We start from the raw sequence: 21270 nt of genomic DNA, 5'->3' as shown, positions 1-21270 counted from the left end.
GCCAACTAGCGAGGGCGGTGCTCATCTTCGTGAGGGTGGCATTGTGCACTTTGTTCCGTCCAAGACGTTTTTTTGAGCAGTCCACCGGGAACTCGTACCGTTCGTGCAGCTTCGTGAAGAGGAGGGAGCGCAAATTCGCTCGGTCGGGATGCCTGAGGTTCTCGGTGTTGATCGAGACCGTGCTCCGGAGGATGCACCCGAGTTGGGCCGAGTACCCTTTGACCAGTTCAGGGGGCGCCGTTGGATGCCCACTGGCGTCCACTTTGGTGAATGCCCGCTTCACGGTGCGAAGCACATTCAGGCGACGCTCCCTCCGTTGCTTCCTCGGCTCGCCGCCGTCCGTGTGTTCACCGCCGTCCATGTGTTCGCCGGCATCCGTGGTGTCATCCTCGGCGGCACCATCTTCAGTGGAGGCATCCTCGGCGGCATCATCCACTAGGTAGTCTGGATCGGTGCCATCATCCTCGCCGTCGTCACGGCGAGGTTGTGACTCCATCATCTCCACTTCATCGGTTATCATCCATAACAGCTTGCTGCTGCTGCCGCCGGCCTCATCGTTGTTGGCCATGTTAGAACTAAGTAGGAAAAATGCATAAAGTTAGCGCAAATTTCCACGGAAAAATTGGGCATGACCTATGCTAATTTATGTACATATGAGTGCCCCATTTTCACCGAAATGGAAATGAATCAACATTTCGGCGATAATGGGCAACTCAGTCGATCCCTGCACAATAATATGACAATATATAATGTTGATACCACCACATTCACACCAGCAAGCAGTACCAGCTAGCAGCACCAGCTAGCAGCAGCAAGGTAGCAGCAGCAAGCTAGCAGCAACAGCATTAGCTAGCAGTAGAAACAGCTTGCAGTAGCATCATCATCCATCCATGAAGAAATTATTCATCAACAATACATAATCAACAACAAAATGCACTAAGTGCTTCTCCAGGTGTTGCTCCATGGGCATACATCAAGCAGCAACAAGCAGCAAGCAGCAACAAGCAGCAGCAGTAGCAAGCAACATCTACCTTTCTGCAAGTGTGGCGGCGGTCCTCTGCGGCAGCGTCAGCGGTCGAGGGCGGCGCGGCGTGCTTCTCCAGCTGCTGCTCCAAGGTACGCGTGGCGGTAAGGGCGGCGCGGCGTGCAACAACTAGTGTTGTAAATATCAAAATGAACACTGTGAGCAACCAGACTATTTATAAAAACAAAATACCAGTACTGTAAACTATTAAATGAATGGAAAGCAGCTAGCAAGCAAGCAACAGCAGTTAGCAGCTACAGCTAGCAGCTAGCAGCAACAGCAAGCAGCTAGCAAGCAACATCAGCTAGCAAGCAACAGCAGTTAGCAGCTAGCAGTAGCAAGCAGTAGCAAGCAGCAGCAGCAAGCACCAGCAGCAAGCTCACCGTGCGTCGCGTGGAGTCGCCGAGAGGTGAGCTGTTGCTCCGGGTCGAGGAAGATGCGGCAGCGATGGTCAGGTGCTATTGTTCCAGGGTTGTGAAAGAATGACCATATGGTAGTAAAGTGAGGTTGTATGATCACTATAACAGAAAATAAAATGCTGATACGTTAGCTGCAGTGTAAGAAACACCACTCAAAACATTAGTGAAATCAGTTGCTTTAAACAAACATCAACTAAGCTAATTCTCATTTCTTGTACAGAATATCAACTAAGCCATTTCAGTTATAGGTGTTAGTTTCAGTTAACACTTAGCCTTTTTTTTCTTCAGTCAAGGGTTTACCCTGATCTGTTAGGGTCTAGCAACTAGCAAGCACCTAGTAGCAGCAGCACCTAGCAATGTTTGCAGCAGCAACACCTAGCAAGCACCAGGAAGCACCTAGCAAGCAACCAACAAGCAGCCTTTCAAGCAGCAGCACTGGCATTTGGTGTGATTTTTCATCTATTTTGATTTAATTAACAGTATTGGCACTTGGCTCCAACATTTGGCTCAAGCTATCATCCAAGGCAACATCTTATAAAAGGAAATTAGTAACTATTAGCTACTAAGCAACCTAGCAACTAGAAGCAACCTAGCTAACATCAAGTACCAAGCAACTAACAACCTAGAAACTAGCAAGTAGCAAGCACATAGCAACTAGCAGTAGCAAGCTAGCAAACACATATGCAGCAAGAACATCAAGCTTTCATCCAAAGAAGCTAAAAAACTAACTCGCTACTACAGAAAGAGAGATCCAAGGGAAACAAACAAAATGTTCATGGTACTGTGGAGTTCAAACAGAGACGCTTTCTTTTTTTCACCTTTAGGGAAACAGAGATATGAAAAATAATAGCACATGTAAGTTGTTTAACTTAAATATCAATTGGTTTTACTGAAAATAGGCCAAAACAGAACATGGTGGTTTTACTGAATTTTTTTTACACTTGTTACAATAACTCTCTCTCACTCTCTACATACATCATACCCAATGTGACATCTAAACCATACTACATGATACATTCATCATGATCACAAACCACTTGGCATTTTGAAGGTTTGCCAATGGGCTCTATAACAAAATGAATGATTTTTCAATGCATTTGTTCTAAAAAAATAGAGGATATGTAACCTAACAGCAGCAGCACCTAGTGATGCATACAGAGCATCATTTCATAGTGCATACAGAGCATCGAAAATCAAACTTCCACTGTTACACCTCAACACAAGCTACAAATTAATATCCCTGTAGGTTACAACAAGTAGCGTTTGTGTTCTTTTTCCCCTTAAATTGAACAAAAATGGAACAATGTATGTGCACCAGTTAGGTTAGAGAGGGAGGGAGGGGAGAGGGGCCTCACCTGCGTTGGTGGCCGATGAAGAACTGGTGGCCGTTGACGAACTGGGGCCGTTGACGTGGTTAGTAGAGGGAGGGACGCCGCTAGGTCAGAGAGGGAGGGAGGGGAGGGAACCTGGAGAGGACGACGACGGCGAGGTCGATGTGCTTGACGGCGAGGCTGAGGAGGGTGCACGCATGGTTGAGGTAGGCTGACGAGGGTGCTCCTCCGCGGTGAGGTCGAGGACGAGGTCGCAGGCAGTGTCAGAGGTCGAGGGCGTGCGGCTCCTCGGCGGTGTGGTAGAGGATGAGGTCGCAGGCGGCGTGCGCTTCTCCATGGGGCGTAGCCTGGGGAGCGACGAGGCAGAGGATGGGGCACCAGTGGTGGGAGAGGTGGTCGCCGACGGGGATCCGAGGGGGAGTGGCAGTCGCCGGCGGGGAGTGGCAGTCGCTAGGTCAGAGAGGGAGTGGCAGTCGCCGGCGGGGAGTGGGGAAATCTCGATCTGGCCACAGTGGGAAATGGACGGGGGATTTTGGCTAAGTCCCAGACACCCTTAGCAATAGCGCACCTCCAGTGGTGCGCCACTATGAGGCTTAACAATGGCGCACCTCTAGGGGTGCGCCACTACCACTTTATGTCTGGGTCAAAAGAAAAACGCGGGGGCTATTGACATATTTCGATTAGTACCACACTGGCTCTGTCCCTGGTTGGTTTGTGCCAAACCCAGCCGGCCAGGTTCGAACCCTGGCGGCCCCAATTTTTTCCTTTTCTTTTTAAATTGATTTAACACTATAATAAACATCCTAAATAGCATAATACACCAACATAAAAGGCATAAATAATTATAATTATGTAGAATATTTAAAATACTATAGAATCTAGAAAATATCAAAATATAAATTATATGTCTATTTTGATCGGTACAATGTGTAGATTAACAATATGACATCCATTATTCATACAAGAAAATGATACATAATTATCTTTTCACAATCTTCTTGCCCTTCTTTCTCGCGGTTGAATAATTTAGCCCCGGAACTCCTAGACTTCTTCTCTTGAATGGACGGCCTTTAGGTAGGGTGGTCCTGCTTCTTCTTGTTGTGTATGGTTCTTCATCATCGTCGTCGTCATCTTCCATCTTCGGATCACCATACTGGTCAAAGTCTAGCTCGTTGGTGGCTCCATCCATTCCGATGATGCTCCTTTTGCCTCTTCTCACGACAACACGGCTGGGCTTTTGCGGGTCGGTAATGAAGAAGCATTGGTCCACTTGGGAAGCTAGTACCCATGGCTCATATTTCGCGGTGACCTTTGCGCCCGCTGTCTTGGATTTGGCTTCGGGTATAACCATGGTGGTGAAATGTCGGTCTTCTTTTACGACGTTCTTGGCCCACCTAACACGGAACATCAGCACATTCTCTCCGGCGTAGCTCAGCTCCCAGATCTCCTCGATCTTTCCGTAGTATCTCTGCTTGATGTCACCAGTGTAGGACTCCATCGTTACCCCGGAGTTCTGATAATCACTCTTCATGTCCTTTTCCTCGGTGTAGAATGTGTAGCCGTTGATATCGTACGCCTGAAATGTCATCAGGTTGTGTTCGGCGCCCTGTGACAAGGCGAATATGAGTTTTTCTTCGGCAGAAGAATCCTCGTCTATAGGGTACGTCAGCATCTTGTACTTGAACCACCGCGTAAAGGTTGAGTTGTGCTCTTTGATTATATCTCTGTCCGTCCTCTGTTGGCCCTGATCATTGTACGTCGCGGCGATGAAGGTTTTGTGCTCTACCACCCAAGGATCGACCACGTCTATGTGTTGTAGCGCGACTAGGTTTGCTCTTTCAAAGTCGGCGATTTGACCCTTGAAGTCGACATGCATTTCGCGGCTACCCTCGCGGTGACCCCATCCAGCGAGCTTCCCGAGGTGCCTGTTTACGGGCAGACCGACGGGATTCTCGATTTCTAGATAACTCGTGCAGAAGGAGATGCACTCTTCGGTCAGAAAGCCCTTGGCTATGCTTCCGTCTGGACGTGCCCTGTTGCGAACATACCCTTTGATGACACCATTCATCCTTTCGAACGGCATCATGCTGTGCAGGAACGTCGGCCCCAGTTGGATGATATCCTCCACAATATGTACCAGCAGATGCACCATAACGTCGAAGAATGCGGGCGGGAAGTACATCTCAAGCTCGCACAGTATCACCACGATCTCTTCATGTAGCCTTCTAAGTTGCCTCACGCCAACAGACTTCCGAGAGATGACGTCGAAAAAGTTGCATAGGCCAAAAAGCGTTTCACGGACGTGCGCGTCCATGATCCCACGGATTGCAACCGGAAGTATCTGCGTCATCAGCACGTGATAGTCGTGAGACTTCATCCCGCTGAACCTCTGCTTCGCTTTGTCTAGGTACCTGCTTATCTTCCCCGCGTAACCGTAAGGAAGTTTTACTCCTAGGAGACAGTCGAAAAACTGCTCGATATCCTTCTGACTTAGAGTGAAGCACGTGGGGGGCAGTAATATTCGATCTTTTTGGCCTTTTTGTCCTTGCGACGACTTTGCGTGTCCTCCGCCTCATCATCATCATCGTCATCATCATCATCATCATCATCATCATTAGGGCGTCCCGCGTGAAGCTCCTCCCTGATCCCAATTGATTGCAAGTCGTACCTTGCTTCCGGCCCATCTTTGGTCTTCTCTGGCATGTTGAGGAGGGTACCAAGCAGACTCTCGCACACGTTCTTCGTGATGTGCATGACATCAAGGCTGTGAGGCACACGGAGGATCTTCCAGCACGACAAGTCCCAAAAAACAGACCTCGTCTTCCATACCTTAAGCAGCGGCTCCGGCGCCTTTCGCTTCTTTCCCGGCAGTGGGCACTCTTTCCAATTTTTCAATAGCTCGTCTATTTGCTCGCCGCTTCTCGTACGTGGCCGTCTTCGTGGTTCGTCTTGACCATCGAACAGATCCTTGCGTTTCCTCCATGGGCCGTCCTCGTGAAGCCACCTTCGATGTCCCATGAACACCGTTTTCGAGGACCCAGGATCTCTATCTAGCTGGCGGTACGTTGTGTCGTCCATGCACCTGACGCATGCATTGAATCCGTGGACCACCTGCCCCGCGACATATCCGTAACCGAGAAAGTCGTGCACCGTCATGAGCAACGCGGCTCTCATAGGGAAATATTCTTCCGCGGCGGCGTCCCATGTGTTGGCAGGCGCGTCCCATAGCGTGGCTAGCTCCTCTTTCAGAAGCCCCATATAAAGATTGATGTCGTTCCCTGGTTGTTTCGGCCCTTCAATTAGCATACTCATTTGAATGTACTTCCTCTTCATGCACAACCAGGGGGGAGGTTGTACATCCACACAAACACGGGCCAGGTGCTATGCGTGCTGCTCTGGCTGCCAAACAGATTGACTCCATCGGTGCTCGCGCCCAGCCTTATGTTCCTAGGATCGTCCCCAAATTCTGGGTACTCGAGGTTCAACGCATTCCACTGGCTAGCATCCGAAGGGTGTCTCAACATCCTGTCCTTTTTCTTTTTCTTCGGATCGTCTGCGTCATCTTCTCCCTTCCTCATCTCCGCGTGCCAGCGCATTAGCTTTGCTTGCTTAGGATCCGCGAAATACCGCTGCAGACGACGAGTGATCGGAAAGTACCACACCACCTTCCGAGGAGCTTTCTTCCCCTTCTTGTACCGACTGACGCCGCACTCCGGACATATGGTACACTCCGCGTGCTTGTTCCGATAAATGATGCAATCGTTCAAGCACACATGGTATTTTACATGCGGTAAATCCAGAGGACACACGATTTTCTTGGCCTCCTCGATACTAGTCGGACACGTGTTACCTTTGGGAAGACGTTCCTGGCAGAATGACTTGTTGTCGTTGAAGGATGTGTCGGTCATATTATGCTTTACCTTCATCTCCAGAGCCATGAGCGTTACTTTCAGGCGGGTATCCTCCGGCCTGCATCCTTCATACAATGGAGTAACCGCGTCTACCTCCAGTTGATCCATCTTGGCTTTCTCTCGGGCGGCAGCTCTTGCGTTACTCATCTGCTTGAGAAGCAGCTCTTGAAGATAAGGGTCCTGCACCCAGTCCATCGACGATGGTCCATCGTCTTCATCTTCATGATCGTCATGATGACCTCCATCTTGATCTTCCTCATCATCAGGTCCAGGATCTCCTACATTGTGATCATGATCATCTCCGGGATCTTCTAGTACATCCTGATCATGTCCGACATCTTCTACATCCTGATCACCTCCTTCCTTATTTCTTGTTGAAATCCCATGGAAAAATTCATAATCATCTTCGTTGCCTTCCCACCGATAGCCATCCATGAAACCACGCATGAGAAGGTGGTCCCGCGCCATATCGGCTTTAGGGTCCATAAGGCTCGTCAGCTTGCATCTTCGACACGGACATCTTATCTCCTTTTGGTTATTTCTTATCATCTCGGCTGTCGCGGCTTTCAAAAACCTAGCCACAACGCCTTCGCTCATCATGCGGACCATGGTCGCCTGCGGGTATAGAGAAAATGGATATCTTAGCATACCAAAAGAAAATTTTGGCATGACCTTCCCTAAAAATAGGACATATGTATATGCGTAGTATGCCCAACATTCGCAGAAACAGAAATGAATCAATGTTTCGGCAAAATATTGGCAACTCCATCGCATTTCAAATCCCTGCAAACAAAAACATGCAACACATGTGTGGAGGCTTTGCATATACAACACATGTGGATCCGGAGCCTTCGCATACAACACACATGCACGTGACGCTTTTCGCGCATGCGCACAACACATGATCATCGAGCTTCGCACATAACATATGTGCACACACACATGTACGTGACATGTGTGCAATACGATCGGAACCGGTCACACACAAAGCATAAAACCAACAAAGTTACCGATACGGCGAGACCTAGAGTGTTGGATGAGGTAAAAAGTTGAGATTGAGTAGGGTATTGAGCTAAGAAAGCTTCACCATTACTTACCTATGAAGAAAATTAAGTTTACCAACTTAATTTTGGTGAATGAAGAGGTGAAAATGAGGTGGGAAGGAGGGGCAACACGACCAGATCCAGATTTGGTGGGAGGTGGTGGTGGAAGAGTGTTTGGGGAAAGTGGGTGGCACATGTGAGTGGAGGGGTTAAAAGCAGGAAATGGTCCCAGGTTAGCAGTGGCGCACCACCTAGCCGTGCGCCACTGCTAGGGTGACATAGCAATGGCGCACTGCTAGGTGGTGTGTGATACGTCTCCGACATATCGATAATTTCTTATGTTCCATGCCACATTATTAATGATATCTACATGTTTTATGCACACTTTATGTCATAATTATGCGTTTTCCGGAACTAACCTATTGATGAGATGCCGAAAGGCCAGTTGCTGTTTTCTGCTGTTTTTGGTTCCAGAAAGGCTGTTCGGGCAATATTCTCGGAATTGGACAAAATCAACGCCAAACCTCCTATTTTTCCCGGAAGGCTCCAGAACACCGAAGAAGAGTCGGAGGAGAGCTAGGGGGCCCACACCATAGGGCCGCGCGGGCCAGACCCTGGCCGTGCCGGCCTACGGTGAGGCCACCCTGTCAGCCCTCCTGCGCCGCCTCTTCACCTATATAACCCCTTTTGACCTAAAAACGCAGTACCAATTGACGAAACTCCAGAAAGACTCCAGGGGCGCCGCCACCGTCGCGAAACTCCAATTTGGGGGACAGAACTCTCTGTTCTGGCACCCTGCCGGGATGGGGAATTGCCCCCGGAGCCATCTCCACCGCCGTCTCCACCGCCGTCTTCACCGCCATCGCTGCCTCCATGATGAGGAGATAGTAATTCACCCCCGGGGCTGAGGGCTCCGCTGTAGCTATGTGGTTCATCTCTCTCTTTGTGATCAAGTAGAATATCATCTATGTGCTACTCTAGTGATGTTGATAAAGTAGTCTATTCCTCCTCCATGATGTAATGTTGGCAGTGTGTGCGTCATGAAGTACTTGGTTTATGCTATGATTGTGATCTCTTGTAGATTATGAAGTTAATTATTACTATGATGGTATTGATGCGATCTATTCCTCCTTTCATAGTGTGATGGTAGAAGTGTGCATGCTATGTTAGTACTTGGTTTGGTTGTATTGATCTATCTTACACTCTAAGGTTATTTAAATATGAACATTGAATATTGTGGAGCTTGTTAACTCCGGCATTGAGGGTTCGTGTAATCCTACACAATGGTGTTCATCATCCAACAAGAGGGTGTAGAGTAGTCCTATTATGTGATCATTGTTGAGAGTGTCCACTAGTGAAAGCAGGATCCCTGGGCCTTGCTTCCAAGCATCGAATCACCGTTTGTTTACTGTTTTGTTGAATGTTTACTCGCTGCCATATTTCATTCCAATTGCTATTACCACTCACACTCATCCATATTACTTGTATCTCACTATCTCTTCGCCGAACTAGTGCACCTATTGTATTAGGTGTGTTGGGGACACAAGAGACTTCTTGCTTTGTGGTTGCAGGGTTGCTTGAGAGGGATATCTTTGACCTCTTCCTCCCTGAGATCGATAAACCTTGGGTGATCCACTTAAGGGAAACTTGCTGCTATTCTACAAACCTCTGCTCTTGGAGGCCCAACACCGTCTACAAGAATAGAAGCTCCCGTAGACATCAAGCACTTTTCTGGCGCCGTTGCCGGGGAGGAAAGGTAAAAGGCACTCATACTCCGGTTCCTGTAATGCATTTCTGGCGCTGTTGTGTTTGTGCTCGAAGCTATTTCCTTTAGATCCTGCAATTGCATCTTTTTGTTTCTTGTTCACACTAGTTAGGCATAATGGAATATAACTATGAGCTTCTTAATTTATTTCCTAAGCTAAGACATGAATTGTGTGATGCGAAAATTAAAGAACCTATGGAACCTCATTTGCATGCTAGTAGCAATATTATTGGTATGAACGCGATCACTGCTAATGCTATGAATAAGTCTAAGCTTGGGGAAGCTAGTTTATATAAAAATAATCTTTTTTGCTCCTCATCTTTGGAAGAAATATTTTGCTGTGATAATGCTTTATCTCCCATATGCGATAACTCTAATGATGCTTGTGATATTTTAAATCCACCTACTGCAAGTACTGCTTTCAAGATACCCATGAAAATTATTGAACGTGTTATTGATAACCGCTATGAAGGGGATGGAACTGTCCATCCTAAAGATCATTTACTGTTTTTGCATGAATTATGCGGGTTATTCAAGTGTGCAGGTATCTCTATGGATGAAGTGAGGAAGAAGCTATTCTCTGTTTCGCTGTCTGGTAAAGCGGCGCATTGGTATAAATTGTTGGAGAATAGCCATTCTCTTGGTTGGAAGGAAATTGCATCTCTCTTTTATTCTAAATTTTATCCTCCTCATGAAGTGCATATTGATAGGAATCATAATTATAACTTTTATCCTCGTGATGGAGAGAGTATTTCTCAAGCGTGGGGGAGATTCAAATCACTAATGCTCAAATGTCCCATTCATGAGCTCCCCCGTAATGTTATTGTTAACAATTTTTATGCGAGGCTTTCAGGACAACACAAGGATTATCTGGATGCCTGTTCGGAGGGATCTTTCAGAAGCAAAGAGGTTGAAGCTAGGTGGGATCTTCTTAATCGGATTGAGGAGAACGCTAAAGGATGGGAGAACAACGAAGGTAAAGAGTCAGGTATAAATTATGATTATGAATGCATTGAAGCTTTTATGGATACCGATAAATTTCGAAATATGAGTGCTACTTATGGTCTTGACTCTCAAGTTGCTGCAAATCTTTATAAAGCCTTTGCTTCTCATTTTGAATTGCCTAAAAAGAATTTTGATAAGTATCATGAACCTTTTAAAGAGACTTGCATGAAGAATGAAATTGTTGTTAATTATTGCAATAAGCATGCTCAAACTCCTAAGAATGCTATTTCCTATAAGCATGTTAATTTTTGTGGAATGCATAGACCTTGTGGAATTAATCAAGTCAAAGATGAATATTGCATCCATCATATTAATGAAAAAACTAGAAAGTGGTCTAGGGCTCTAGATGATCTTGGTAAAAAAGTTTGTGCCCTCTATCCTTTTATTTGTGAAGTTTGCCATGAAGTGGGTCATTTTAATTTTCAATGCTCCTCCAATGATAATTTGAACCCAATGAGTGCTGCAAATTTGTATTGTGATGATGAAATTACTCCTAATCAGCATGATGAGCTTACTTTATTTTTGGGGTGTGAAGAACTGTCGAGAAAAATCTCTTTGTTACATATGAGTGATCTTGATATTGATGATGTCCTGCATGGGTGTTTTTCTTATTGCATTGATAATAGCCATACAAATACTTACATACAAAATATTTTAGAAGATGACACCTTGCCAAAATATGATAGGACCGCTATGTGTTTTGAACTAATTAATGGAAAGGAGGAATCCTCCCAAGTTTCTTCTATTGTTTCTAAAAGTAAATCAGGTTATGCGGACAAGCCACCCTTCAAGCCTCTTCCTCCTAAAGAAGGGAACGAGGAGAAGGAAGAGAAGAAGAAGAAGAAGAAGAAGGGAACGAAGAAGAAGAAGAAGAAGAAGAAGAAGGAGAATAAAAAGAAAGAGGTAACGGCGTATCCCCGCGTGAATGAGATAACGCTAGGTAACCGTAAGTATGTTGCTCCTAATAATTATTGTGATAATGAATCTGAATACGATGATCTTCCTATTCCCTTTACATACATTAGCGATCATGATTTGAATGGGCACATTACTTTTGATATTGCAAATCTCTGGGAAACTAATTCTGAAAATGATAATGATAATAATTGCCATAGTGTCAGTGCTATCCATGCTTCCTCCCATAATGATATAGAAAGCTCTAAGCTTGGGGAAGAGGTGTTTGAAAATCCTTTTGATACTGATCATTATGTGTTTGATACATCTCCTTCTAATAACAATAATGGTATGGACACAGATAAACCGATTGTGAAAGATAACTATTCTATTTCTTATGATGACACTGTGCCTCCGATCTTTGATGATTATTATAAAGAATGCTATGATATAGGTTATAACTATCCTTATGAAACTTGTCATAGTCATGATTGGATTACCAAAAACAATCCTTTTAATACGCAACTTGTTTACCATGTTCAAATTCTTGATAATAATCTTGCTCCAATTACTATTAATGAGAATAACTCTTCTTATGCCAGAATTAATGATACTTCTATGCATATGAACCATGATAAGAATGTTTTAAGTGATGGGTATATTGTGGATTTCATCAATGATGCTACTAAAAGTTATTATGAGAGAGGGAAATATGGTTATACGCATCTTAATAATATTAAGTTTCCCCTCTTTATGTTGAGAATCTTGAAGTTACTCGTATTTTATCCTCTTATGCTTGTCACTTTGTTCTTCATGAATTCATTTGTGTACAAGATTCCTCTGCATAGGAAGCATGTTAGGCTTAAATGTGTTTTGCATTTGCCTCTTGAAGCTCTCTTTTGCTTCAAATACCATTTCTTGCGAGTGCATCATTAAAACTGCTGAGCCCATCTTAATGGCTATAAAGAAAAGAACTTCTTGGGAGATAACCCATGTGTTTATTTTGCTACAGTATTTTGTTTTATATTTGAGTCTTGCGAGTTGTTTACTACTGTAGAAACCTCTCCTTATCTTAGTTTTGTGTTTTTTGTGCCAAGTAAAGTCGTTGATAGTAAGGTTCATACTAGATTTGGATTACTGCGCAGAAACAGATTTCTTTGCTGTCACGAATCTGGGCAAAATTCTCTGTAGGTAACTCAGAAAATTATGCCAATTTACATGAGTGATCCTCAGATATATACGCAACTTTCATTCAATTTGAGCATTTTCATTTGAGCAAGTCTGGTGCCTCAATAAAATTCGTCTTTACGGACTGTTCTATTTTGACAGATTCTGCCTTTTTTTTCGCATTGCTTCTTTTGCTATGTGGGATGGATTTCTTTGTTCCATTAACTTCCAGTAGCTTTGGGCAATGTCCAGAAGTGTTAAGAATGATTGTGTCACCTCTGAACATGTGAGTTTTTGATTATGCACTAACCCTCTAATGAGTTTGTTTCGAGTTTGGTGTGAAGGAAGTTTTCAAGGGTCAAGAGAGGAGGATGATACAATACGATCAAGAAGAGTGAAAAGTCTAAGCTTGGGGATGCCCCGGTGGTTCACCCCTGCATATTTCAAGAAGACTCAAGCGTCTAAGCTTGGGGATGCCCAAGGCATCCCCTTCTTCATCGACAAATTATCAGGTTCCTCCCCTGAAACTATATTTTTATTCGGTCACATCTTATGTACTTTACTTGGAGCGTCTGTGTGCTTTTGTTTTTGTTTTTGTTTGAATAAATGCTTGTGTGGGAGAGAGACACGCTCCGCTGGTTCATATGAACACATGTGTTCTTAGTTTTAAATTTTCATGGCGAAGGTTGAAACTGCTTCGTTAATTTGTTATATGGTTGGAATCGGGAAATGCTACATGTAGTAATTGGTAAAATGTTCTGGATAATGTGATACTTGGCAATTGTTGTGCTCATGTTTAAGCTCTTGCATCATATACTTTGCACCTATTAATGAAGAAATACATAGAGCATGCTAAAATTTGGTTTGCATAATTGGTCTCTCTAAGGTCTAGATAATATCTAGTATTGAGTTTGAACAACAGGGAAGACGGTGTAGAGTCTTATAATGTTTACAATATGTCTTTTATGTGAGTTTTGCTGCACCGGTTCATCCTTGTGTTTGTTTCAAATAGCCTTGCTAGCCTAAACCTTGTATCAAGAGGGAATACTTCTCATGCATCCAAATCCTTGAGCCAACCACTATGCCATTTGTGTCCACCATACCTACCTACTACATGGTATTTCTCCGCCATCCCAAAGTAAATTGCTTGAGTGCTACCTTTAAACAATTCAAAATTTATCACCTCTGATTTGTGTCAATGTTTTATAGCTCATGAGGAAGTATGTGGTGTTTATCTTTCAATCTTGTTGGGTAACTTTCACCAATGGACTAGTGGCTTCATCCGCTTATCCAATAATTTTGCAAAAAGAGCTGGCAATGGGATTCCCAGTCCCAAATTAATTAACAAAAATAGACACTCCTCCATGGTATGTGATTGTTGGAAGGCACCCGAAGGATTCGGTTAGCCATGGCTTGAGAAAGCAAAGGTGGGGAGGAGTGTCATCATAATAAAACTAAAATAAAAAAAGGCACTCCTTCATGGTATGAGATTGTTGGCAGGCACCTGAGGATTCGGTTAGCCATGGTTTGTGAAAGAAAGGTTGGAAGGAGTGCCACCCAAAAAATAAAATAAAATGAGAGCCGCTCTTTGAAGGTTTGTCTGGCAAGGGGGTTAGAGTGCCCACTACCATTCGTTGACAACAACAAACACCTCTCAAAATTTTAATTTTATTGCTCTCTATATGTTTTCAAAATCAAAGCTCTAGCACAAATATAGCAATCGATGATTTCCTCTTTGAAGGACCATTCTTTTACTTTTATTGTTGAGTCAGTTCACCTATTTCTCTCCACCTCAAGAAGCAAACACTTGTGTGAACTGTGCATTGATTCCTACATACTTGCATATTGCACTTGTTATATTACTTTACATTGACAATATCCATGAGATATCCATGTTACAAGTTGAAAGCAACCGCTGAAACTTAATCTTCCTTTGTGTTGCTTCAATGCCTTTACTTTGAAATTATTGCTTTATGAGTTAACTCTTATGCAAGACTTATTGATGCTTGTCTTGAAAGTACTATTCATGAAAAGTCTTTGCAATATGATTCATTTGTTTACTCATGTCATTTACATTGTTTGGATCGCTGCATTCATTACATATGCTTACAATAGTATGATCAAGGTTATGATGGCATGTCACTCCAGAAATTATCTTTGTTATCGTTTACCTGCTCGGGACGAGCAGAAACTAAGCTTGGGGATGCTGATACGTCTCCGATGTATCGATAATTTCTTATGTTCCATGCCACATTATTAATGATATCTACATGTTTTATGCACACTTTATGTCATAATTATGCGTTTTCCGGAAGTAACCTATTGACGAGATGCCGAAAGGCCAGTTGCTGTTTTCTGCTGTTTTTGGTTCCAGAAAGGCTGTTCGGGCAATATTCTCGGAATTGGACGAAATCAACGCCAAACCTCCTATTTTTCCCGGAAGGCTCCAGAACACCGAAGAAGAGTCGGAGGAGAGCCAGGGGGGCCCACACCATAGGGCCGCGCGGGCCAGACCCTGGCCGCGCCGGCCTAGGGTGAGGCCACCCTGTCAGCCCTCATGCGCCGCCTCTTCGCCTATATACCCCCTTTCGACCTAAAAACACAGTACCAATTGACAAAACTCCAGAAAGACTCCAGGGGCGCCGCCACCATCGCGAAACTCCAATTTGGGGGACAGAACTCTCTGTTCCGGCACCCTGCCGGGACGGGGAATTGCCCCTAGAGCCATCTCCACCGCCGTCTCCACCGCCGTCTTCACCGCCATCGCTGCCTCCATGATGAGGAGGGAGTAATTCACCCCCGGGGCTGAGGGCTCCGCTGTAGCTATGTGGTTCATCTCTCTCTCTTTGTGATCAAGTAGAATATCATCTATGTGCTACTCTAGTGATGTTATTAAAGTAGTATATTCCTCCTCCATGATGTAATGTTGGCAGTGTGTGCGTCATGAAGTACTTGGTTTATGCTATGATTGTGATCTCTTGTCGATTATGAAGTTGGCACGCCCGGTGGGACAGTCTTCGACATCAACTGCATCGCCATCTACATCTGAGATGGCGGAAGGTACTCCAGTCACGTACGAGGATCTGCCAGAGGAGCTCAAGAAGAAGTATGATGATGTCAAAGCTCTCCTCGAGGCCGACCTCATCGGCTCTTTCCACAGGACCCGCTCACACGGCATCAGGTGGAGAGGGTTCTCACCTGAAGGCGCGCTCGATGGAGTGGACCTGTCCACCCCTTCAGAAGAACGCACCACGTCCTTGCGTCAGGAGATCAATTTCATGGTAGCTCATTCGCTACACCGCCACTCTGAGAGCCTGGTGAACACTTTGGAGCGGGTCGCTCTTCGAGTGCTCCATGAAATCTTGAATCATCGGTACTCTCCGTCAGGACCAGCTCTAGGAACTCATCAAGGGGAGCTACCACTCTAGAGCCGACCACCGCTGCCGTTCGCGCTGGCAGCACCAGAGGTGCCGAATACACCGGCATTCGTCGTCTACAAGATCGGGGGCGATCCTAGTGATTACCAGTTCTTGTACGAGGCGCCCAAGGAGATCCCTCACGGATACACGTGCACATACGTGCGAGGACAACGTGAATCGGGCACTCATGAACCGCATCGCAACAAAGCAGGGACTTCTGGAACAGCAGGAGGAGTTTACGGATCAGATCTTGAGAAGCGTACGTGGCTGGCTAAGTATGCCGCTCCGACGAACCTCCGTAGCTCAACTCCCGTGGCTAGCTCAGAGCTCGAGAAGCAAGCGTGGCTAGCTAAGTACGCCACCCCAGCAAATCTTCAGAGTTCAACTCCTGCAGCTAGCACGGCGGATCAGATCAGCACGATCTTAAGAGACCAGTTCGGCATGGTGCCGAAAAGGAGGGCAATCGGCTATTCCAAGCCGTATCCCAACGACTACGATTTGATCCCACTACCACCCAAATATCGGCTCCCTGAATTCTCCAAGTTTAGTGGGGCAGATGGCTCCAGCTCAATCGAGCATGTAAGCCGATATTTGGCGCAGCTGGGCACGATCTCAGCTGCAGATCCACTACGCGTGAGGTTCTTCGCACAGTCCCTCACAGGATCGGCTTTCGGGTGGTACACCTCGTTGCCACCAGACTCGATCCGGACTTGGAAGCTGTTGGAAGAACAGTTCCACATGCAGTATCACTCAGAGGCTTCCGAGTCTGGCATTGCCGATCTAGCACAAGTACGTCAGAAGCGTGGAGAAACTGTGGCAGAATACGTCCAGCGCTTCAGAACTGTTAGGAACCGATGTTATTCGGCTCGTGTGACTGAAAAAGAAGCAGTCGAGTTGGCAGTGGTGGGCCTTGCATCACCAATCAAGGATATGGCCTCCCAAGCAGACTACCCTTCACTGGCGCACATGGTTCAGAAACTGTCGTTATATGAACAGCGCCACCCAGACTTGTACCAGGACAAATTCAAGCGTGCGGTAGTCTTGGTTGAAGCAGATGAAGATGAAGGGTCCGCGGGAGATCAAGAGGTAGCAGTGGCTGAATGGACTCGGGGGGCAACCCCCGTGTCCTGCAAATGGGTGAAGCCACAAGGTCCTCCTAGAGGGTTTGACTTCGACGTGACCAAAGCCGAGCAAATTTTTGATCTCTTACTCAAGGAAAAGCAGCTGAAGTTACCCGACGGTCTCAAACTCCCCACAGCACAGGAGCTGAATGGAAAGCCATATTGCAAATGGCATAACACGTTCAGCCATAACACTAACGACTGCAGGGTGTGGCGTCAGCAGATCCAAATGGCGATAGAGCAAGGGCGTCTAATCTTCAACCAGTACGCCATGAAAGTCGACACACACCCCTTCCCCGCCGTTAACACGGTGGAGTACGCTTACCCCGAGGGGTGCCAGCCAGGTTTTTCGTTAAGCATCAACATGGTCGAGCCTGGGCACCACTCTGGAAAGGACAAAGGCGAGGGCAGCCGCTCTCGTAGCAAGGACAAAGAGGAAGCCGCTCCACGCGATCGGCTCCGACACGATGGCAAGCACTACATCATAGAGGGAGAAGTAAAGAATGTGCGATATCAACGACCTCTCTCTGATCATCTCCTCAACAAATATGTAAGTCAGTACGACCAGCGCCGGCGGTACAATAGCGACGATGAAAGGGATCGTCTAGCTAGCAGGAACGCCAGGAGACATCGTCGGCATGATCGCGACGAGGAGGGATATGAGCGCTACGCCAAGGAGAAGTCGAGAGAACAGGACGACGTGGACAAGCACCTTTGGGGACCTGCCCTTTCTTCAAACACTGCTGGGATTCAGGAATGAGCCGATTGCCTACAATCGGCAACTGCCCAGAATGTAGACAGAAGAAGAAGGGTGCAACAGACGTGTCAGTGTTCAAACGTCTTGGGCCTCTCCCATCTAGGAACAATCCAAATGAGTCCTCTCGGGGAGAAGACCTCGAGGGGTTGGAAGATGACTATGAAGAAGAAGAGGACAAGTACCACCGGCCAAGGTGGTGCCCTGATGGACTCAGCCGTTCCCAAAAGCGTAGGGTTCAGCGACTGCGCGGTTTGGAGGAAGCCGAAAGGTTATACCTGCACACGCTAAGGAAGGCGCGGCCCGATCTGGCCGCGAAAATTCAACGAACCCTAGACGAAGAGGGTCGACCACAAAAGATGGAGTGGCGCCCCAAGCAAAGGAAAGCCGATGATGAGACATCGGCTAGTACAAACATGGTGTTCATCCTTCCAGCGGAGTTTTGCGCTCCAGGATTAGACGAAGCACTTGTGGCACAACTTGACTGCGGCCCACGGCCAGTTATCTTTGAGAAGCCACGTGAAAGAAGTTACAGACACCTGAAGGCCCTGTACTTACGAGGTTATATCAATGGGCAGCCTGTCAATAGGATGCTGGTGGACACCGGAGCGGCAGTCAACATCATGCCATACTCCATGCTACGTCGGTTGGGACGCTCTAGCTCGGATCTGATCAAGACCAACGTGACACTGAGTGATTTCAACGGCCAAGCATCTGATGCACAAGGTGTTCTGAACGTGGATCTGACCGTAGGAAGGAAAACCATCCCTACGACGTTCTTCATTGTCGACAGCAAGAGCACTTACGCTGTCCTGCTAGGGAGAGATTGGATCCACGCCAACTGTTGCATTCCATCTACGATGCACCAATGCTTAATACAGTGGGATGGAGATGAAGTAGAAGTCGTCCATGCAGACGATACAGCCGAGGTTTCAACGGCTGGCATGAACGTTTGGGAGACGGAAGGCCAAGAGCCACTCTCAGGCATCACTTTGGACGACTGCGAGTACATCGACGTGTCAAAAAACGGGGTGAGGCTGGTCTTATCCACTGGCCTGACCGTGTAACAGGAGCAAAGTGTATGAAGGTACATGGGCAGGCCGATCCTTGTGATCGGCCCCCAAAAAATGAAAAGTAATGATCTTGTCTCAAGCATGTCACGTAGTCATAATGAAGCACGAACATTGCAAAACCTTCATTGAGCGATTTAATCAACATGGAGGTCGATTCCAGCAATCGGCCAAAATTATCCTCACCATACGTTCTGCATGTGTTCAACATCGATCGAACGGGCAACGGATTTACGTCGGCTGATGAGCTGGAAGAAGTCAACATTGGTCCTAACAGAGCCGACGTTCAAATAGAGTGCCTTGGATAACTGCAGAGCCGATATCTGCAGTAACCTGACAGATTCGGCTCGGGGGGCACATAATCAGAGGAACATGTGAGATACATGGTCAGTGAAATTTGAGTGGCCGATAGAAAAATCGGCCAGTAAAAAAAAAATTCTCATGATGAACAGCCGATGCACAGCCATCGACTCTAGTACAAATTACACAGGATCTACCAGCCGCGTGTTCAAGACGCGTTTTTTCGACCAAGTCGGTCTTCAGTTCAGCCCCAAGGCCTTCTGCTTCCTCGAGGGAGTGGACGATGAGAGCTTCCTCAGCTTCAATGAGCTGTTGCCCGAACCTTCTCTTCGAGGACCTCCAACCCTTTGTGCAAGGTCGCCAGTTCAGCAGTGCTGTTAGAGGTGTCATCAGTTGCAGAGGAAGAGGTTAGCCGATAAGAATGACAAGGGGTCAGCATGCAACATGAGCCGAGGAGAGGATAGAGCTGCCCTGCCCTTTTTTGGTGGGAGTTTGGGAAACGGCAGGTTCAGGGGCTGACCTTTTCTTGAAGCCGACGGTGGCAAGTCTGGCTGGCTCTGCGTGGTGACTGTCTCAGAATTGCCTGAGTTCGAGGCCCTTCGACTGAACTGTGCATCCTCGCCGCTGTGCTCGCCTTAACTGAGGCTCGGGGGGCAGCTGATCTGGTAGACCCTCTGTTTTTAGAGCCGATTGGAGTGTTGTCGGCTGGCTCTGCATCATAACCTTCTTCAGAAGCGGTGAATTGTTGCAGGAGAAGACCACCAGAGCTGTTGAAAGGAATATGAAAGGGGATCCATCATCATTGACAGGCTCTGGGCCATCTTGTTGCTGCAAAGAAATAGAGCAGGGTTATAAAGCATCACTGGAAACTATCGCGGGGAGATTTGTGAGCAGGTGGCACCTGTTCTGCAGAGTATCAGCTTCAGCGTCAAGTTGTTTCAGCAACGGTCCTAGGGCTCTCCTGAAGGCGTGGGTCTCCCACATTTATACACCAGCTCTCAGAGTCGACAGTCGAAGAGTTGAAGGATAGATTGCGAGGGACCGATGCGTTACCATCGGCTCATTGGGCATTGATTAAGTTGACAATCGGCAAAGGCAGTATGAGGGGAAATCGGCTAAATTAGCATAAAGGAAATCGACAAAATCAAATTAAAGGAGATTCTTCATTGATAACGGGATTCCTTACATAAAAAGCTGAGCGCTCTCAAAAGGAAGTACCAGGGGATACATTGCCCCGTTTACTACTGCTAATCCTATACTAAGGGTTCTATCTATGGGCCGTCGCTGCCCTCGTCGTCGCCGTCGTCGCCGCTGTCGGCGCTACTCCCGGCTGACTCGTCGTCGCTGCTGCCGCGGCCGCCAGCAGGGCCCTCGTTGTTCTCGTCCTCCTCGTCAGCATCGTCGTCGCTGTCGAAGTCACTGAGGTTCCCCGGCCAGGGGCAGAAGCGCTTGGCCGGCGGTTCATCGGAGGAGGTGTCGTCCTCCTCCTCTTCCTCCTCCTCCTCCTCGAAGGAGGAGAAGTCGTCCCAGGAGAAGCGATTGTCGTCGCTCTCCTCTTCCGTTTCCCCGTCAGCAAGGAAGCGGAGGTCACTGATACGCCTCCGACGTATCGATAATTTCTTATGTTCCATGCCACATTATTGATGTTATCTACATGTTTTATGCACACTTTATGTCATATTCGTGCATTTTCTGGAACTAACCTATTAACAAGATGCCGAAGTGCCAGTTGCTGTTTTCTGCTGTTTTTGGTTTCAGAAATCCTAGTAAGGAAATATTCTCGGAATTGGACGAAATCAACGCCCAGGGGCCTATTTTTCCACGAAGCTTCCAGAAGTCCGAAGACGAAACGAAGTGGGGCCACAGGGAGCCCAAACCCTAGGGCGGCACGGCCCCCCCCCTTGGCCGCGCCGCCCTGTCATCTGGGGCCCCTGTGCCCCCTCCTGACTTGCCCTTCCGCCTACTTAAAGCCTCCGTGACGAAACCCCCAGTACCGAGAGCCACGATACGGAAAACCTTCCAGAGACGCCGCCAACGCCGATCCCAT

Source organism: Lolium perenne, chromosome 7 (genome assembly GCF_019359855.2).
Source record: "Lolium perenne isolate Kyuss_39 chromosome 7, Kyuss_2.0, whole genome shotgun sequence".
NCBI lineage: Eukaryota > Viridiplantae > Streptophyta > Magnoliopsida > Poales > Poaceae > Lolium > Lolium perenne.
This window is presented reverse-complemented; position numbering follows the sequence as displayed.